Source organism: Leucopleurus acutus, assembly GCF_964270905.1.
Source record: "Leucopleurus acutus genome assembly, chromosome: 6".
Lineage (NCBI taxonomy): Eukaryota > Metazoa > Chordata > Mammalia > Artiodactyla > Delphinidae > Leucopleurus > Leucopleurus acutus.
In genome coordinates, this window is record NC_139149.1 from 78,522,134 (window position 1) to 78,541,869 (window position 19,736).

Sequence of the window (19,736 nt, forward strand, 5' to 3'; positions counted from 1 at the left end):
CTAGAAATATCACTCTTTTTTAAGAAAAAATGTTTTAAGATTTAAATATATTCTAGCTTTAAATGGTTGTTATATGTAACCTACTTTTTCATATTATTGCTTTTTAAAGAAGCAAAACATCATATATTTATTTACCTTTGAATTCAGTTATATTGAAAATCAATTGGGATTTTGTCATGAAGTCCATGCCACACTCAAAGTAACTGATAATTTAATGAAGGGACTATTTTCAAAGGTGTGGCCAAGGGTCAACAAGAGCTGGAAAACTTACTACCCCTATAGCTGAGCAGACAAGGGGAGGAAGTAATTACAGACACTCAGAGGTAATAGGATTCTTTTTTTTTTTTTTTTTTTTTTTGCGGTACACGGGCCTCTCCCTGTTGTGGCCTCTCCCGTTGCAGAGCACAGGCTCTGGACGCGCAGGCCCAGCGGCCATGGCTCATGGGCTCAGCCGCCCCGCGGCACGTGGGATCTTCCCGGACCGGGGCACAAACCTGTGTCCCCTGCATCGGCAGGCGGACTCTCAAGCACTGCGCCACCAGGGAAGCCCTACCTTGGATTCTTGACATCACTTATATGTGGCATCTAATAAAACCAAACTCATAGAAACAAAGAGTAGAATGGTGATTGCCAGGGGCTGGGGTGGGGTGGGGGAGAATGGGGAGATGTTGGTCAAAATGTAAAAACCTCCAGTTATAAGACAAATAAGTTCTGGGTATCTAATGTACAGTGTGGTGATTATAATTAACAACATCGTATTATGTTCTTGAAAGTTGCTAAGAAAATAGATCTTAAATGTTCTCAACATACACATACAGAAAAAGATAATTATGTGAGGTGATGGAGGTGTTACCTACGGTGGTAATTATTTTGCAATATATATCAATTTGTCATGTTGTATATCTTAAACTAACACATTGTTATATGTCAATTATATCTCAATAAAGCTGGGGGGAAAATGCCGTGTAGTTACTGTGCGACAACAACTGGGATTCGCTACCTTGGCCAGTAGAGTAAACCTATTTCCTCAGGAAAGGTCAGTGGCGCGAGGAGCATAAGATGATAAGGCAGGGTTCCACACCTAATGTTCTGCTTTTGCTTTCTTTAAATCTTAATAATTTTAACTTTGAACTTGTATATGTGAAGTCTGATGGGACATTGGAGTATGCCTGTGAGTAGAGGAAATATGTTCAAAATGCATGTTCACCACTGTTTCTTGTCTCTTTATTTGCATACAGTATTTGCAATACCCCATAAGCACAGAGTTCTTGTGGCTCTATTATGTGTGAGAGTTCAGTGAAACTCAAAGCAAATTCAAGGTCATCTTGCTGTGTCTACAACTGAGCAAGTGGGAACACTGACAACTTGCCATGATCGTCATTGAACCAGAACTTGCTTCAAAAGCAGAAAGAAAGCAGTGGAGCTATAAGAAACATGAAAGACCAAGAAACCCTGTCATATTCTTTCTAATTTGTGTTATATCCATGTATTAGCCATCCATTTATGCTGGAAATGATCACATAGAGGGAGAAAGAAAAGGCAACTATAGTTCTGTTTTTTTTTTTTTCAGTCCTTCCTTACTAGTCAGTAAGCTAAAAGTAGAGAGTTTTGATAGAATGTGCACGTATCAAGAAGTGAAATAAAACCAGTTAAATTTGTTTTGCACAGCATTTCCACACTTCTGGTTAGAACAAAATACATATGTGCAAGCTATGAAAAACAAATTGTGTACTTTTTGTAATTCTGAGTTCAATGCTCTCATACTTTCATTTAAAACTGTCATTGCACATATAAAGATAAAGATTAAAATCCATTTGCTAATAATTTATTTTTTAAATCTAGAGTGACATTAAATAGCAATGACAAGCTGAGACAGATTGTGACAGAAAAGAGAATGTTGTATATTTTAGTACTGTTAAAGGCATTCTCTCGCCTTTTGAACATTTTCATTTTGTTCTTGGGCCCACAAATAGGAAGTCCATTTTTCCAATTGAAACAGGGATAACAATTAAATTACAATATCTTCCTTGACCATCTTCAGCCTACTAAAGAGCTTTGCAAGGATTCTGATGCTCTCTCTTCTCATAATACATTTTAAATGAACTTTGTGAAAGACATGGTAAGGAAGTATCTGACTAAATGGACATAAAAATAAGTTCCAACATTTCCCAACTCTCTAGTCTTTCTTTTATAATCTGTACTTCTTTTCTAAAATTGTTTTCACTAAATATTCAATACAAACTAAAATCCTAATCAAATATTGAGTTCTATAAATTCATAAGTATAGATATTGGTATTTGTGACAGTATTTAAATAGTTTAAGTATTTTATATTATCATGTTTAACATAAAATTTTTGCTTAATACAAAATACTTTTGAGTTTTTATTTTATCTATTTTTCACTCTACAAAGCATATCTAAAAAGGTTATTTACAACCATTAGCAGAAAAACACAGAGAAAACCTCAATCAAGCCCTACAAATAATTCAGTTTATATCACGCTAATTTTAATTCTTCTAAGAATGCTGTATGATAAATGCAATCTGAGGTATAATACTACTAATATTTGCAAAGATGGTTATTACTATATCTTTCTAAAAGAGGTTTAAATAGAGCTGTCTACACAATGATTAAAATCATATTTTATAGCAAAATGTAGCAAAAAGTAAGTGGGTGGAAATGGTGCAATTAAAAACAGTTATGAATTAAGTAATTTTAAAAGAGAAAATGATATATAAACCTTTTGAAAATTAAGTGATTTAATTTGAAAAGACATTGTTGATAGCTTAAGGATGTTAAAGATTTGTTATAGGAAGCCTCCTTAATCAGAAGAGCAAGAAACAGAAATTTTAGAGAAAAGCATTTTTTTAAGCAATAAATAAATGATTATATTCAGTTTTACACATTTTCCAACTCTTAACTGGTTATTTATTTATTTTCATTTAAGAAACCTCTTGAAGAGTTAACCTACTGATTAAGACAGAAAGTATCATAAAAGTGAATTCTTCATTGTGTTATCATCTTAAGACTAATGGTAATTACATTTTATTATTTACATATTTATTTTTCTTTTTAGCCTTTGACTCCCTTCACTCATTTCTCCCACCCCCACAAACCCTGCCTCTGGCAACCACCAATCTACTCTCAGTATCGATGAGCTTTTTTTTCTTTTTCTCTTTCTATTTTAAGGTTCCATCTATAAGGGAGATAAAGAGATCATACACTATTTGTCTTTCTCTGTCTAACTTATTTCATTTAGCATAATGTCCTCAAGGTCCATCTATGTTGTTACAAATGACAAGATTTCATTTTTTATGGATGAATAATATTCCTTTATGTGTATATATATATATATATATATATATATATACACACACACACACATACACACACACACACACACACACACACACACACACACACAACCAGAGCTTCTTTATCCATACATTCATCAGTCAACACTTAAGCTGTTTCCATATTTTGGCTATTGTAAATAATGCTGCAACGAACATAGGAGTGTATATATCTTTTCTAGTTACTGTTTTTGTGTTTTTGTTTTCTATAGGTAAATACCCAGAATTGGAATTTCTGGATTATATGGTAGTTTTATTTTTAATTTTTTCAGGAATTTCCATACTGTTTTTAATAGTGGATGCATCAATTTAAATTTCCACCAATAGTGTACTAGGGTTCCTTTTTCTCCACATTCTCACCAACACTTATTTCTTGTCCCTTTGATAATAGATATTCTAACAGTTGTGAGATGATATCTTATTGTGGTTTTGATTTACTTTTCCTTGATGATTAGTGATGACCAGCATCTTTTAGTGTACTTTTGCCCATCTGTATATCTTCTTTGGAAAGACATCTATTCAGATCTGCTGCCCATTTTTAACTGGATTATTTTAGTTTTGGTTTTTGTGTTCTATTTCATAGTTGTATGAGTTTTTTACATATTTTGGATAGTCCCTTATCAGATTTATGATTTGCATATATTTCTCCCATTCAGAAGGTTGTATTTTCACTTGTTGATGGTTTCCTTTGCTGTGCAGGAGCTTTTAGTATGATGTAGTCCTTCTTCTTTCTTTTTGCTTTTGTTGTTTTTGCTTTTGGCTTTTGGTGTTGGATTAAAAAAAATCATTGCCAAGACCTATGCCAAGGAGCTTACTGTTTATGTTTTCTTCTAGGAGTTTTACAGTTTCAGATGTTACACTCAAGTCTTAATTCATTTTGAGTTAATTCTTCTGTATGGTGTAAGATGGTGGTAGAGTTACTTTTTTTTTTCCATGTGGATATCCAGTTATCCCAACACCATTTACTGAAGAGTGTTCTTCCTATGTTTTCCTCTAAGAGTTTTATAGAGTCCTTTCTCCACTGTATATTCTTGGCTCCTCTGTCATAAATTAATTGACCATATAACTGTAGGTTTATTTCTGGGCTATTTATTCTGTTCCATTGATCTATGTGCCTGTCTTTATGCCTATACCATATGGTTTTAATTATGATATCTTTGTAATATAGTTTGAAATCAGGGCATGTGATGCCTCCAGGTTTCTTCTTCTTTCTCAAGATTGCTTTTGCTATTCAGGTTTGATCCGGGTTCTATACCAATTTTAAAATTATCTGTTCTGTTTCTTTTAAAAATGCCATTGTTATTTTATAAGTATTGCATTATATCTGTAGATTGCCTGAGGTAGTATGCACATTTTAACAATATTGGTTCTTACAGTTCATGGGCATAGAATATCTTTCCATTATTTCAGTTTTTTTCCATTAATGTGTTGAAGTTTTTAATATACAGGTCTTTCACCTCCTTGGTTAAATTTATTTCTAGTTATTTTATTCTTTTTGATGTAACTGTAATTGAGATTATTTCTCTTACTGATAATTTGATATTGGCATAGAGAAAGGCAACAGAATTTTGTGTATTAATTTTGTATCCTGTAACTTCACTGAATTTAATTATTAGGTCTAACAGTTTTTTAATGGAGTCCTTAGGGTTTTTAAAAAATGTATAATATGATAGCACTTGCAAATAGTGACAGTTCACTTCTTCTTCTTCAATTTGGATGCCTTTTATTTCATTTTCTTTCCTAATTGCTCTGGCTAAGATTTCCAATGCCATATTGAATAGAAGTGGTGAGAGTGGGCAACCTTGTCTTCTTCCTGATCTTAGATAAAATGCTTTCAGCTTTTCACCTTTGAGTATGATGTTAGCTGTGGGTTTGTCATATATGGCCTTTATTATGTTGAAGTATAACAACTTCCCTCTATAACGACTTTTTGAGAGTTTTATCATAAATGGATGCTGAATATTGTCAAAAGCTTTTTTTTTTCATCTTTTAAGATAATCATATGATTTTACCCTTCATTTTATTAACAAGGTATACCACATTGAGTAATTTGCCAAGGTTGAACCATTCTAGCCTACCTGAAATAAATCCCACTTGATCATGGTGTTTAATTCTTTTAACGTATTGTTGAATTTAGTTTGCTAACATTTTGTTGAGGATTTTGCATCTATGTTCATCAAGGATATTGACCTGTAATTTTTTTTCTTGTTGTGTCTTTGTTTGGTTTTTGTATCAGAGTAATTCTTGCCTTATACAATGAATTTTGGAGACTTGCCTTCTTTTTTATGTTTTTCAAAGAGTTTGAGAAGGATTGGTATTCTTTTTTGAATGTTTGGTAGAATTCACCAAAGAAATCATCTGGTTCTGGGCTTTTGTTTGTTGGAAGGTTTTCAATTGCCATTTCAATTTTCTTACTAGTAATCAGTCTGTTCAGATTTTCTATTTCATCATATTTTAGTCTTGGGAGGTTGTATGTTTCTAGAATTTTATCCATCTCTTCTAGGTTGTCCAATTTGTTGTTGTATAATTGTTCATACTAGTCTCTTATGATCCTTTGTATTTCTGTGGTATCAGTTGTAAGAGCTCTTCTTTCATTTATGATTTTATTTATTTGAATTCTCATTCTGTTTTTCTTAGTGAGTCTAGCCAAAAGCTTACTGATTTGGTTTATTTTTTTAAAGAATGAACTCTTAGTTTCATTGATCTTCTGTACTGTCTTTTTAGTCTCTATTTTATTCACGTCTGTTCTATTCTTTGCTATGTCCTTCTTCCTACTAACTTTGGGCTTAATTTGTTGAGAAAAGGTTTTTTTTTTCTTAAAATACATTAGAATATATGTATTTTCCAAAGGAACTCACAGAAAACAGATAGATATTTCTTAAACATTAAATAATTTGTTTGGAATTTTTATCAATGACATTTGATTATAAATATGTTCATCAGGAAATAGAACTGTTTTCTAATGAAAATGTAAGCCACATGTAGAAAGCTATAAAGTTTGGTGAACATAAGATACAGAAATAGAACTTTATGAATTATGGTTTTCTCTGGGTATATACCCAGTAGTGGGATTTCTGGGTCATATGGTAATTCTATTTCTAGTTTTTTAAGGAACCTCCATACTGTTCTCCATAGTGGCTGTACCAATTTACATTCCCACCAACAGTGTAAGAGGGTTCCCTTTCCTTCACACCCTCTCTAGCATTTGTTGTTTGTAGATTTCTGATGATGCCCATTCTAACCGGTGTGAGGTTAGATTTGTAGTTTTGATTTGTATTTCTTTAATAATTATTTCTTTATTTAAAGAAATAAAAAAATTTCTTTTTTAAAGAAATAATAATTTCTTTAATAATTAGCAATGTTGAGCAGCTTTTCATGTGCCTCTTGGCCACCTGTATGTCTTCTTTGGAGAAATGTCTATTTAGGTCTTCCACCCATTTTTTGATTGGGTTGATTCTTTTTTTAATATTGAGCCGCATGAGCTGTTTATATATTTTGGAGATTAATCCTTTGTCCATTGATTCATTTGCAAATATTTGCACACAAAAAAAGTCCCATTTGTTTATTTTTGTTTTTATTTCCATTACTCTAGGTGGTGGGTCAAAAAAGATCTTACTGTGATTTATGTCAAAGAGTGTTCTTCCTATGCTTTCCTCTAAGAGTTTTATATTGTCTGGTCTTACATTTAGGTCTTTAATCCATTTTGAGTTTATTTTTGTGTATGGTGTTAGGGAGTGTTCTAATTTCATTCTTTTACATGCAATTGTCCAGTTTTCCCAGCACCACTTATTGAAAAGACTGTCTTTCCTCCATTGTGCATCCTTGCCTCCTTTGTCATAGATTAGTTGACCATATGTGCATGGGTTTACCTCTGGGCTTTCTATCCTGTTCCATTGATCTATATTTCTCCTTTTGTGCCAATACCATATTGGCTTGATTACTATAGCTTTGTAGTATAGTCTGAAGTCAGGGAGTCTGATTCCTCCAACTCTGTTTTTTTTCCCTCAGGATTGCTTTAGCTATTCAGGGTCTTTTTTGTCTCCATACAAATTTTAAGATTTTTTGTTCTAGTTCTGTAAAAAATGCCATTGGTAATTTGATAGGGATTGCATTGCACCCCAATGTTCACTGCAGCACTATTTGCAATAGCCAGGACATGGAAACAGCCTAAATGCCTGTTGACAGATGAATGGATAAAGAAGATGTGGTACATATATACAATGGAATATTAGCCATAAAAAGGAATGAAATTGGGTCATTTGTAGAGATGTGGATGGACATAGAGACTGTCATACAGAGTGAAGTCAGTCAGAAAGAGAAAAACAAATATATTTTAATGCATATATGTGGAATACAGAAAAATGGTATAGATGAACTGGTTTGCAAGGCAGAAATAGAGACACAGATGTAGAGAACAAACATATGGACAGCAAGTGAGGAAAGCGGGGGTGGGGGTGGTGGTGGTGGGATAAATTGGGAGATTCGGATTGACATATATAAACTAATATGTATAAAATAGATAACGAATAGGAACCTGTTATATAAAAAAATAATAAAATTTAAAAAAAGTATCCACCTGAAAAATAAAAGAAATAAATGTTTAGTTTCTTTCTTAAATTGCCTTATATATGAGATCTTATTTCTCATTACCATTTAATGTAATGCCAGAAAAATGTAGTCTAAGTAAGAAATTAATATTATGTAATAATTAAATTTCACTGAAGGTAGTCCCTATACTGATCCTTTTTTTTTTTTTTTTTTTTTTTTTTGCAGTACGCGGGCCTCTCACTGATGTGGCCTCTCCCGTTGTGGAGCACAGGCTCCGGATGCGCAGGCCTAGCGTCCATGGCTCACGGGCCTATCCGCTCCGCGGCATGTGGGATCCTCCCGGACCGGGGCACGAACCCATGTCCCCTGCATTGGCAGGCGGACTCTCAACCACTGCGCCACCAGGGAAGCCCCTGATTCTTATATTTATCTTAGGATTAGACTGCTCAAGTTATTTTACTTTGTCTTCTCTGTGCATTTGATAACTTTCTTTCACTGAGGTAAGATGTATTTACTCCACTGTGCGTTAAAACTGGAACAGAATTATATTAAAAATTTACAATAGTAGAAAACAGTGAAAGGCAAACATTAGCTCAGAGACTAATATGTTAGGTTAAACATTTCCACTTTTCCATGTCACTAAATACCCTGCAGTTTGAATTTTTAGCCTGGGTTTTAGCATAGGTGTTGTGGGGATCATGTTGAATGTGTCCTCTAATGAACACTTCCCTCACACTTTCCAATCCATGGCTTCCATAATTTGTTATTTGATTGTTGAAAATCCTAGGATAGTTAAGCCTCTTCAAATGAAAAGACTGTCAATTCCATCTCTATCATCTTCCTCTCCTTTTAACTTCTCAATGTACCTGTACTAAGCGCACATGTTTGTCACAATGATTGTTTTAGTCATTGTGCTAAAATATTTGGCTTAAATCACCCCATTAAATCCTTACAACATTCATATGAATTATATATGAGTAACATGCCCATTTTACAGAGAAGGAACATGAGAACATGAAAGAACTTAATAAATCTACCCAAAGTAACAGGAAATAGGAAAAGCTGTCAGATACCAACGTTCAAGATAAGATGGGTAGAGTTCATTTTCTCAGTAAGCTTTTTCTCCTTCTTTTATGAGAAAAAAATTATGATTTCACAACTTTCTGTACATCTATGGGCTTATCTGTTCAAAAATTGTATTCCATTTTTTCAATGGTGTTGGTGAGAAGAAACAGGGGATGAGATCCCTGTAAGTAGAACCAGTGGAATTTTTATTTAAAGCCTGTTCTGACATTCAAAAAAGGCAAAGGTTACCAACTGTCTTTCCTAACACAATTCACACTGAGTACACTTATTATAGTCTCACCCAAGACTGAACTCCAGGGAATTTACGATGATGTAGGAAAATCTTTTCTCCTAATGATTCACATTTCAAATTGAGTAGAAAAAAAATGAAATGAGGGAATTAATGTAAACCACGTTGTCCAGTTTTAGAAAGAAGACTTAAAAAGCACTAACACATAAAATCTGGCTTTCTCAGTAATCCGGCTGTTATAGCTTTTGTGTTAAAGTTGCTTAATAAAAAATTAACATACTAAAGCTAATAAATTCTATGAGGATTATTTATGATGGACTCCGAAAGAGTCAGAAGTTTTTGCTTATAAAGGTATTTTAAAAAGAATTTAGAATTAATATAAAGCCAATAAATCATTGTGGATAATCAGTATTTTTAGTGTAAAAAAGAAAAGAAAAAATCATGCACAAACTTCATTATAGTAATTTTGAATTTGAGATATGAAATATAAAGTATCTATTATATATATATATATACACATATATATACCTATACATATATATGTCTAAAGTAGAAAAGTGATTAGTTTTACTATCACTCTACCAGAAATTACATACCACCTGACATCTTCCAATATGAAGTCCATAGCACCACTGGTGTAATGTGTTTGTAAAAAATATTTAACCTGAATCTATTCTATCTCTTAGATCCAACTTCCTGGTTACAGTAATTCAGATGATTGATGAATAATTAATGTAAAAACATTCAAACAAATTCAGAAGGTAGGACATTCTAGGAGCTCTTCTACAAGTCAGTACCATTGAGGAAATAAAGGGCATGTGTGTCCATGAGTGATTGTTTTTCTGGGTGTTGTCTTTCAGATTGAAGTGAATTAAAAGATAAACCAATCAATGGGAATTCCCTAGCGGTCCAGTGATTAGGGTTCGGCACTTTCACTGCCGTGGCCCTGGGTTCAGTCCTGGTCAGGGAGCTAAGATCCCGTAAGCTGCAAGGTATGGCCAAAAAGAAAAAACAGATATACAAACCAATGGAATGCATAGCTCTTGATGAATACTGATTAAATGAAAGCAGCATAAAAGATATTTGGTGAACTAGGTAAATAAATGTGACTAGAACCAGGTTTTAGATCATTAGGGGATTATTCATTTTGTTAGATCTGATGACACACTAGTAATGTTAGGAAAATTATTTTATTTTGTACAGATGCCAACTGAATTATTTATGTCTGATATGATATGTTTTATAATTATAACTTAGTTAAAATACTTCAGTGAAAGCATAACTAGATGGATCAAATGTAGCAAAATATAAACAGTTGCTAAATCTTATTGAAAGGGATGTAGGTGCTCTTTGCTTTACTGTATATTTAAAATACGCATTACAAAAAAGAAAAAAATTACCAAAAAAAATTTGCACAAAATTTGTAGTCAACTTGGTAGTTACTTATGCCTCAATTTAAAATAGAACTTGAAATCTGATTGCTCATTTTATATATGTATATATATATATATATATACACACACACATATATATACATGTGTATGTATATACATATATACATGTGTGTGTATATATATAATAGTTTGACAACAAGATTACCCTAAATTGTAGTGATAAAGCCAAATTTGTGGAAATGGGTACCTAAGGACAAACCCAGAAACTTTGCTGATTCTGCTAAGGTACCCTACCCACAGCTTAATACTAGGAAAAATCAAAGATTCTTGTAAACATTCTAATTACCTGTTTCTTAGTACAAGGGTGGAATGATTACATTTTTCTGGCTTTCTAAGTTAGAATAGATTGTCCTATAAAATTTAATATTTTGTCACTTTGAAAGGTTGATATGCTAACTTTGAAGAAGTAAGCTTGTGAAATCAAAAACAATATTATGAGATACATGGAGTATAGACTTCAAGCAAAAAAGTTAGAATACCTGTTCCGTTATCAATGCCTCTCTAAGGATAGTTTTGTATCCATAAAGAGGAAAGGGTTAATAGGATGCAACAGTAAGAATGTCATATTTTGAAATTAAAACACATGCTTTGGGTATGTGCCATGGAAGGGAGGAGAGAGAGTGCCAAATGGAAAAATAGTGTAAAAATGCATGGTATAAAGAAGATGAGTGAAAAAAAAGAAACAAAAAACAAAACAAAACAAACAAAAGTCCTTCCTATGATACAGTGCTGCTACAACCAGCTCTTTATGTCATAACAATATACAGTTTAAAGTATTCCAGAACATGTTTCCTATAATATTTTATTTTTGAAAGATAACAAAATCTGAAATTCTAGAATTTCTATTGACCTTTAGTTGGCTTACTTTAGTTATGTCTTATAGTTACCTGTGTCTGAATATATGTTGCATTTTGAAAAACCTCGTTATACATTCAGGGGTAAAAAATGAATTCTGACATGATACCAAAACCGGTGGTTCAAGACTCACAAATATTCAGCGTAATGTATTATTTTTTGTCAGGAACATTTGAAGGCTTAGAAAACACCTTCAATTTGTTTTTTTAATTCTCTAACACCATCTTCACCCTGCCAATAACCTGCAATACTGGAACTGTTCCTTAGGGAATCTGACAATCTTAACAGGTAAACATGTAATTATAACCAGTATAAAAAGCAGATTTTCTAACTTCTCAAAAACTGATTTTTTTTAATGTCAGAGCTGAGGCACTAGCAGTTCTGTAGAATTTACAGATTTAAGTGTTAAGAGTGTTGACATTTTCAAGAGCATGCCACTATTTTTATTTCATCCTGGGTAATTATAGGTTCTTATAAAAATTCATATACATTCCTTGCTTGGAGAAAAGATAAATTATCTTCTCTTGTGTATTATTGGCAATAATAATAGCTTTTTCTGATAATGTTGATTTTATAAATGATATATTCATATATTAGAATTCATTTGTATTTGTGAAATTAATTAGTATTATTTCATAACTTAGAAATCATACTGGTTTTTAAACTAGTAAAAAAAAAAAACCCATATAGACAGAAAGCTACTACTTTATAGCAGCTTTTTAACCATGCATCTACTGTCTTCAGAACTGAGAGAGTCACTGTAACTGAGGCAAAGTGGTACCCTGTGAAGGATTTGGGAGCTAAGACTAACTCTGAGGGACTCTGAAGCAGAGATTTCCCCATGTTTCCCAGGTTTCAGTTCATTTCTCAGAAGGCTTGGGAGATAACATAATAAGAGTCAAGAACTTCTGCCTTCAAAATCCTGGCAATGTTAGCTAATAAGAGATATAGTCTTGTACTTCATCAAAGAGGAAGGTTCCCCAGACTCTTTTGTAAAGATTAGGCAGGTCTGTAACACTGGGTAATTATGAGTATGTGATTCTAATATAACTTCTGATCTTCAAACAATATGAATACTCCTGGTCACTGAGATAAAAAACAATTTAGTCAATAGAAACTTAAAACCTGAAGGTCAATAAAGCCATATACAAGGTGTAAAAATATACAAGATGTAAAACTAAGAAAATAAATGTAAACCCAGGATAATGAACAGGTATTTCAACAAATTAATCTGAGAGTCTAAGTGCTACATGCATACAATGATTAAAAACAGACCCTATAATTTAAGATTTTATTGCTCAGGGGAAACATACATTTGAAAATGTAATTTCAACAGAATGTATAAAATGCAAGAGTACAGCTAACCATGGGACTATAGTAATAAAAAGAGGGGTATCTAAATATTTGGGGGAGGAAGAAGGTGGGGAATGAGTTGATTCTTAGAAGGGAAGTAAAGGTGATTCATGTTAACAAAGGAAAGAAAATTCTAGAATCATTGTCACCAAAGTTAGAGGCCTCAAATAATATGATATATCTTCTGGATACTATCTATTATCTGGTACTGAAGAACAATAAATTATAAAGGGGAAAATAATAATAAGAACGCTTAGGATAGGCTAAATTTCTGACATTGAAAAGCATGTCCTTTTAACCAACTTAAACTATCCTCTATGCAATAAAGGGATATTAAAGGACTGTAGACACTTGGTCACTCTGCCAGAAGTTGAGGAATATAAACTTCAGGAGAACAAAACTGGATTCATGAGGAATAATGAAAGATAATTGTATTGAAAACAAGAGCTAGTAGTGCTTAAACGAGGGCACTGAGGGCAGAAGGAGTTTCTAAAGGCTTTGTGTGTGTGTGTGTGTGTGTGTGTGTGTGTGTATGGAAAAGATGTACAGATTATCTTCATAGTTACATATATATAATTACATATGTATATGTAATTCCTTATTTTTGCCTCTGGTAATCTATAATCTGCTTTCTGTTTCTATGGATTTACCTTTTCTAGATATACCATATAAAATAAATCATATAATATGTGAGCTTTTTTGTCCTTTCTTTCACTTCGCATAATACTTTCAAGGTTCATCCAAGCTGTAGTATGTATCAGTATTGTGTTTTTTATTGCTGAATAACAGTCTATTGTATGTATATATCAAAATTTGTTTATCCATTTATCCATTGATGGACATACAAGTTGTTTTGATGTTTTATTATTATAGATAATGCTGCTATAAACATTTGTCTACAAATTTTTAGGTGGACATATGCTTGCATTTCTCTTGGATATATATCTAGAAGTGGAATTGTTGGGTCATATGGTAATTCCATGTTTAACTCTTTCAAGAACCACTAAACTATCTTTCATGGTGTCTGTATGTTTCATATTCCCACAAGCAATACTAATTAAATGTACAGGGGTTCTGAGGTCTCCACATCCTCACCAATACTTATTTTCTATTTTTTAAATTAAAGCCATCATAGTGAGTGTGAAGTGATATCTCATTGTGTTTTTGATTTGCATTTCTTTAATGACCAATGATGTTGAATATCTTTCATGTACAGATTGACCATTTTTTGAGTATATATGCAAATATATAATATTTATATGACAAAATATATATTGTATTTTTTGGAGGAAATGTCTATTTAAGACCTTTTCCATTGTTAACTGGGTTCTGTGTCTTTTTGTTGTTGGGTTGTAAGTGTTCTTTATGAATTGAGGATATTAAATTGTTATCAGATATGACTTGCATATATTTTATGAATTATTTAGGTAATCTCTTCAAATTCTTGATAATGTTCATTGATGCATGAATATTTCCAATTTGAATGAAGTCCAATTTATCTAGTTTTTCTTTTGTAGCTCATGCCTGTAGCTCACCAAATCTAAGAATCCATTGCCAAATCTGAAGTCATGAAGAGTTACCGCTATGTTTTCTTCTGAAAGTTTAATAGTTATAGCTCTTATATTTAGGTCATTGATCTATTGTGTTAATGTTTGTATACGAAGTAAGATTGGGTTAATTTCTGAATTTTCAATTCTATTATATTAGTCTATATGATTCTCTTTATGCCAGTAGTTCACTGTTGTATCAATAACTACTATAGCTTTGTAGTAAGTTTTAAAATTGGTAAATGTGAGTTCTACTACTGTTTTTATATTTTAATATTGTTTTGGATAATTTGAAGCTCCTTGCAATTCCATTTATTTTGAGAATGTTTTTCCATTTCTGCAAGAGATGTCATTGAAATTTTCATAAGATTGCATTGAATCTATAGAGCTCTTTGGGGTGTACTGTCAACATAATATTAAATCTTCCAATCTATGAATATAGGGTATCTTTCCAAAAGGAAAATAGTAGGTCTTCTTAATTTCTTTCAGAAATACCTTGTAGTTTTCAGCGAACAAATCTTTCAACCACTTGGTTAAATTTATTCCTAGGAATTTAATTACTTTGGATATCATGGTAAGTGAAATTGTTTCCTTTTCTTCTTAATCTTATTTAAATATATTTATATTTATATAGGTAGAAATAACTTTTTTTAAACAACTTTATTGGAGTATAATTGCTTTACATTGTTGTGTTAGTTTCTGCTGTATAACAAAGTGAAACAGCTATCCGTATACTTATATACCCATATCCACTCCATCTTGCGCCTCCCTCCCAACCTCCCTATCCCACCCCTCTAGGTGGTCACAAAGCACCAAGCTGATATCCCTGTGCTATGCAGCTGTTTCCCATTAGCTATTTATTTTACATTTGGTAGTACATATATGTCAATGCCACTCTCTCACTTTGTCCCAGCTTCCCCTTCCCCCTCCCTGTGTCCTTAATCCATTCTTTATATCTACGTCTTTATTCCTGTCTTGCCCCTAGGTTCTTCAGAATCATTTTTCTTTTCTTTTTTTAGATTCCATATATATGTGTTAGCATATGGCATTTGTTTTACTCTTTCTGACTTACTTCACTCTGTATGACAGATTCTAGGTCCTTCCCCCTCACTACAAATAACTCAATTTCATTTCTTTTAATGGCTGAGTAATATTCCATTATATATATGTGCCACATCTTTATCCATTCATCTGTCAATGAACACTGGGGTTGCTTCCATGTCCTGGCTATTGTAAACAGTGCTGCAATGAACATTGTGGTACATGATTCTTTTTGAATTATGATTTTCTCAGGGTGTATGCCTAGGAGTGGGATTGCTGGGTCATATGGTAGTTCTATTTTTAGTTTTTTAAGGAACCTCCATACTGTTCTCCATAGTGGCAGTATCAATTTACTTTCCTACCAACAGTGTAGGACGGTTACCTTTTCTCCACAGCCTCTCCAGCATTTACTGTTTGTAGATTTTTTGATGATGGCCATTCTGAATGGTGTGAAATGATACCTCATTGTAGTTTTGATTTGCATTTCTCTAATGATTAGTGATGTTGAGCATCCTTTCATGTGTTTGTTGGCAATCTGTATATCTTCTTTGGGGAAATGTCTATTTAGGTCTTCTGCCCATTTTTGGATTGGGTTGTTTGTGTTTTTGATATTGAGCTGCATGAGCTGCTTGTATATATTAGAGATTAATCCTTTGTCAGTTGCTTTGTTTGCAAATATTTTCTCCCATTCTGAGGGTTGTCTTTTTGTCTTGTTTATAGTTTCCTTTGCTGTGCAAAAGCTTTTAAGTTTCATTAGGTTCCATTTGTTTATTTTTCTTTTTATTTCCATTTCTCTAGGAGGTGGGTCAAAAAGGATCTTGCTGTAATTTATGCCATAAAGTGTTCTGCCTATGTTTTCCTCTAAGAGTTTTATAGTGTCTGGCCTTACATTTAGGTCTTTAATCCATTTTGAGTTTATTATTGTGTATGGTGTTAGGGAGTGTTCTAATTTCATTCTTTTACATGCAATTGTCCAGTTTTCCCAGCACCACTTATTGAAGAGGCTGTCTTTTCTCCATTGTATATTCTTGCCTCCCTTATCAAAGATAAGGTTACTATATGTGCATAGGTTTATCTCTGGGCTTTCTATCCTGTTCCATTGATCTATATTTCTGTTTTTGTGCCAGAACCATACTGTCTTGATTATTGTAGCTTTGTAGTATAGCCTGAAGTCAGGGAGCCTGATTCCTCCAGCTCCATTTTTTTTTTTTTGAGGTACGTGGGCCTCTCACTTCTGTGGCCTCTCCCGTTGTGGATCACAGGCTCTGGACGTGCAGGCTCAGCGGCCACGGCTCACGGGCCCAGCCACTCTGCGGCATGTGGGATCCTCCCGGACTGGGGCATGAACCTATGTCCCCTGCATCGGCAGGCAGACTCTCAACCACTGCGCCACCAGGGAAGCCCCTCCAGCTCCACTTTTCCTTCTCAAGATTGCTTTGGCTATCTGGGGTCTTTTGTTTTTCCGTACAACTTGTGAAATTTTTTGTTCTAGTTCTGTGAAAAATGCCAGTGGTAGTTTGATAGGGATTGCATTGAATCTGTAGATTGCTTTGGGTTGTATAGTCATTTTCATAATGTTGATTCTTCGAATCCAAGAACATGGTATATCTGTCCATCTGTTTGTATCATCTTTAATTTCTTTCATCAGTGTCTTATAGTTTTCTGCATACAGGTCTTTTGTCTCCTTAGGTAGGTTTATTCCTAGGTATTTTATTCTTTTTGTTGCAATGGTAAGTGGGAGTGTTTCCTTAATTTCACTTTTGGATTTTTCATCGTTAGTGTATAGGAATGCAAAAGATTTCTGTGCATTAATTTTGTATCCTGCTACTTTACCAAATTCATTGATTAGCTCTAGTAGTTTTCTGGTAGCATCTTTAGGATTCTTTATGAATACTATCATGTTATTTGAAAACAGAGTTTTACTTCTCTTCTGATTTGGATTCCTTTTATTTCTTTTTCATCTCTGATTGCTGTGGCTAAAACTTCCAGAACTATGTTGAATAACAGTGGTGAGAGTGGGCAACCTTGTCTTATTCCTGATCTTAGTGGAAATGCTTTCGGTTTTCACCACTGAGAATGATGTTGGCTGTGGGTTTGTCATATATGGCCTTTATTATGTTGAAGTAAGTTCCCTCTATGCCTACTGGAGGGTTTTTATCATAAATGGGTGTTGAATTTTGCATCTATTGAGAATATCATATGGTTTTTATCCTTCAATTTGTTAATATGGTGTATCACACTGATTGATTTGCATATACTGAAGAGTCCTTGCATTCATGGGATAAACCCCACTTGATCATGGTGTATGATCCTTTTAATGTTTTGTGGGATTCTGTTTCCTAGTATTTTGTTGAAGATTTTTGCATCTATCTTCATCAGTGATATTTGCCTGTAGTTTTCTTTCTTTGTGACATCTTTGACTGGTTTTCGTATCAGGGTGCTAGTGGCCTTGTAGAATGAGTTTGGGAGTGTTCCTCCCTCTGCTATATTTTGGAAGGGTTTGAGAAGGATAGGTGTTAGCTCTTCTCCAAATGTTTTTTTAGAATCGCCTGTGAAGCCATCTGGTCTTCGGCTCTTGTTTGTTGGAAGATTTTTAGTCACAGTTTCAATTTCAGTGCTTGTGATTGGTCTGTTTATATTCTCTATTTCTTCCTGGTTCAGTCTGGGCATGTTGTGCTTTCCTAAGAATTTGTCCATTTCTTCCAGGTTGTCCATTTTATTGGCATATAGTTGCTTGTAGTAATCTCTCATGATCGTTTGTATTTCTGCAGTGTCAATTGTTACTTCTCCGTTTTCATTTCTAATTCTGTTGATTTGAGTCTTCTCCCTTTTTTTTCTTGATGAGCTGGCTAATGGTTTACCAATTCTGTTTATCTTCTCAAAGAACCAGTTTTTAGTTTTATTGATCTTTGGTATCGTTTCCTTCATTTATTTTTCATTTATTTCTGTTCTGTTCCTTATGATTTCTTTCCTTCTGCTAACTTTGGGGTTTTTTGTTCTTCTTTCTCTAATTGCTTTAGGTGTAAGGATAGTTTTTTTATTTGAGACTTTTCTTTTTTCTTGAGGTAGGATTGTATTGCTATAAACATCCCTCTTAGAACTGCTTTTGCTGCATCCCATAGGCTTTGGGTCGTCGTGTTTTCATTGTCATTTGTTTCTAGGTATTTTTTGATTTCTTCTTTGATTTCTTCGGTGATCTCTTGGTTATATAGTAGCATACTGTTTAGCCTCCATGTGTTTGCAGTTTTTACAGTTTTTTTCCTGTAATTGATATCTAGTCTCATAGCATTGTGGTTGGAAAAGATACTTGATACGATTTCTATTTTCTTAAATTTACCAAGGTTTGATTTGTGACCCAAGATATGATCTATCCTGGAGAACATTCCATGAGCACTTGAGAAGAAAGTGTATTCTGTTGTTTTGGGATGGCATGTCCTATAAATATCAATTAAGTCCATATTGTTTAATGTGTCATTTAAAGCTTGTGCTTCCTTATTAATTTTCTTATTTATTTTTTCATTTTCATTGATCTGTACATTGGTGAGAGTGTGGTTTTAAAGTCCTCTAGTATGATTCTGTTTACTGTTGTTTTCACCTTTTATGGCTGTTAGCATTTGCCTTATGTATTGAGGTGCTCCTATGTTGGGTGCATAAATATTTACAATTGTTATATCTTCTTGGATTGATCCCTTGATCCTCATGTAGTGTCCTTCTTTGTCTCTTGTAGTAGTCTTTATTTTAATGTCTATTTTGTCTGATATGAGAATTGCTCTTCCAAATTTCTTTTAATTTCCATTTGCATGGAATATCATTCTCCATCCTCTCACTTTCAGTCCAAATTTGTTGCTAGGTTTGAAGTGGGTCTCTTGTAGACATTATATATATGGGTCTTGTTTTTGTATCCATTCAGTCAGTCTATGTCTCTTGGTTGGATCATTTAATCCATTTACATTTAAGGTAATTACTGATATGTATGTTACTGTTTCATTTTCTTAATTGTTTTGGGTTTGTTATTTTAGGTCTTTTCCTTCTCTTGTGTTTGTTGCCTAAAGAAGTTCCTTTAGCATTTGTGGTGCTGAATTCTCTTACCTTTTGTTTGTGTGTAAAGGTTTTAATTTCTCCAATGGATCTGAATGAGATCCTTGCTGGGTAGTGTAATCTTGGCTGTAGGTTTTCTCCTTTCTTCTCTTTAAATATGTCTTGCCACTCCCTTCTGGCTTGCAGAGTTTCTCCTGAAAGAGCAGCTGTTAACCTTATGGAGATTCCCTTG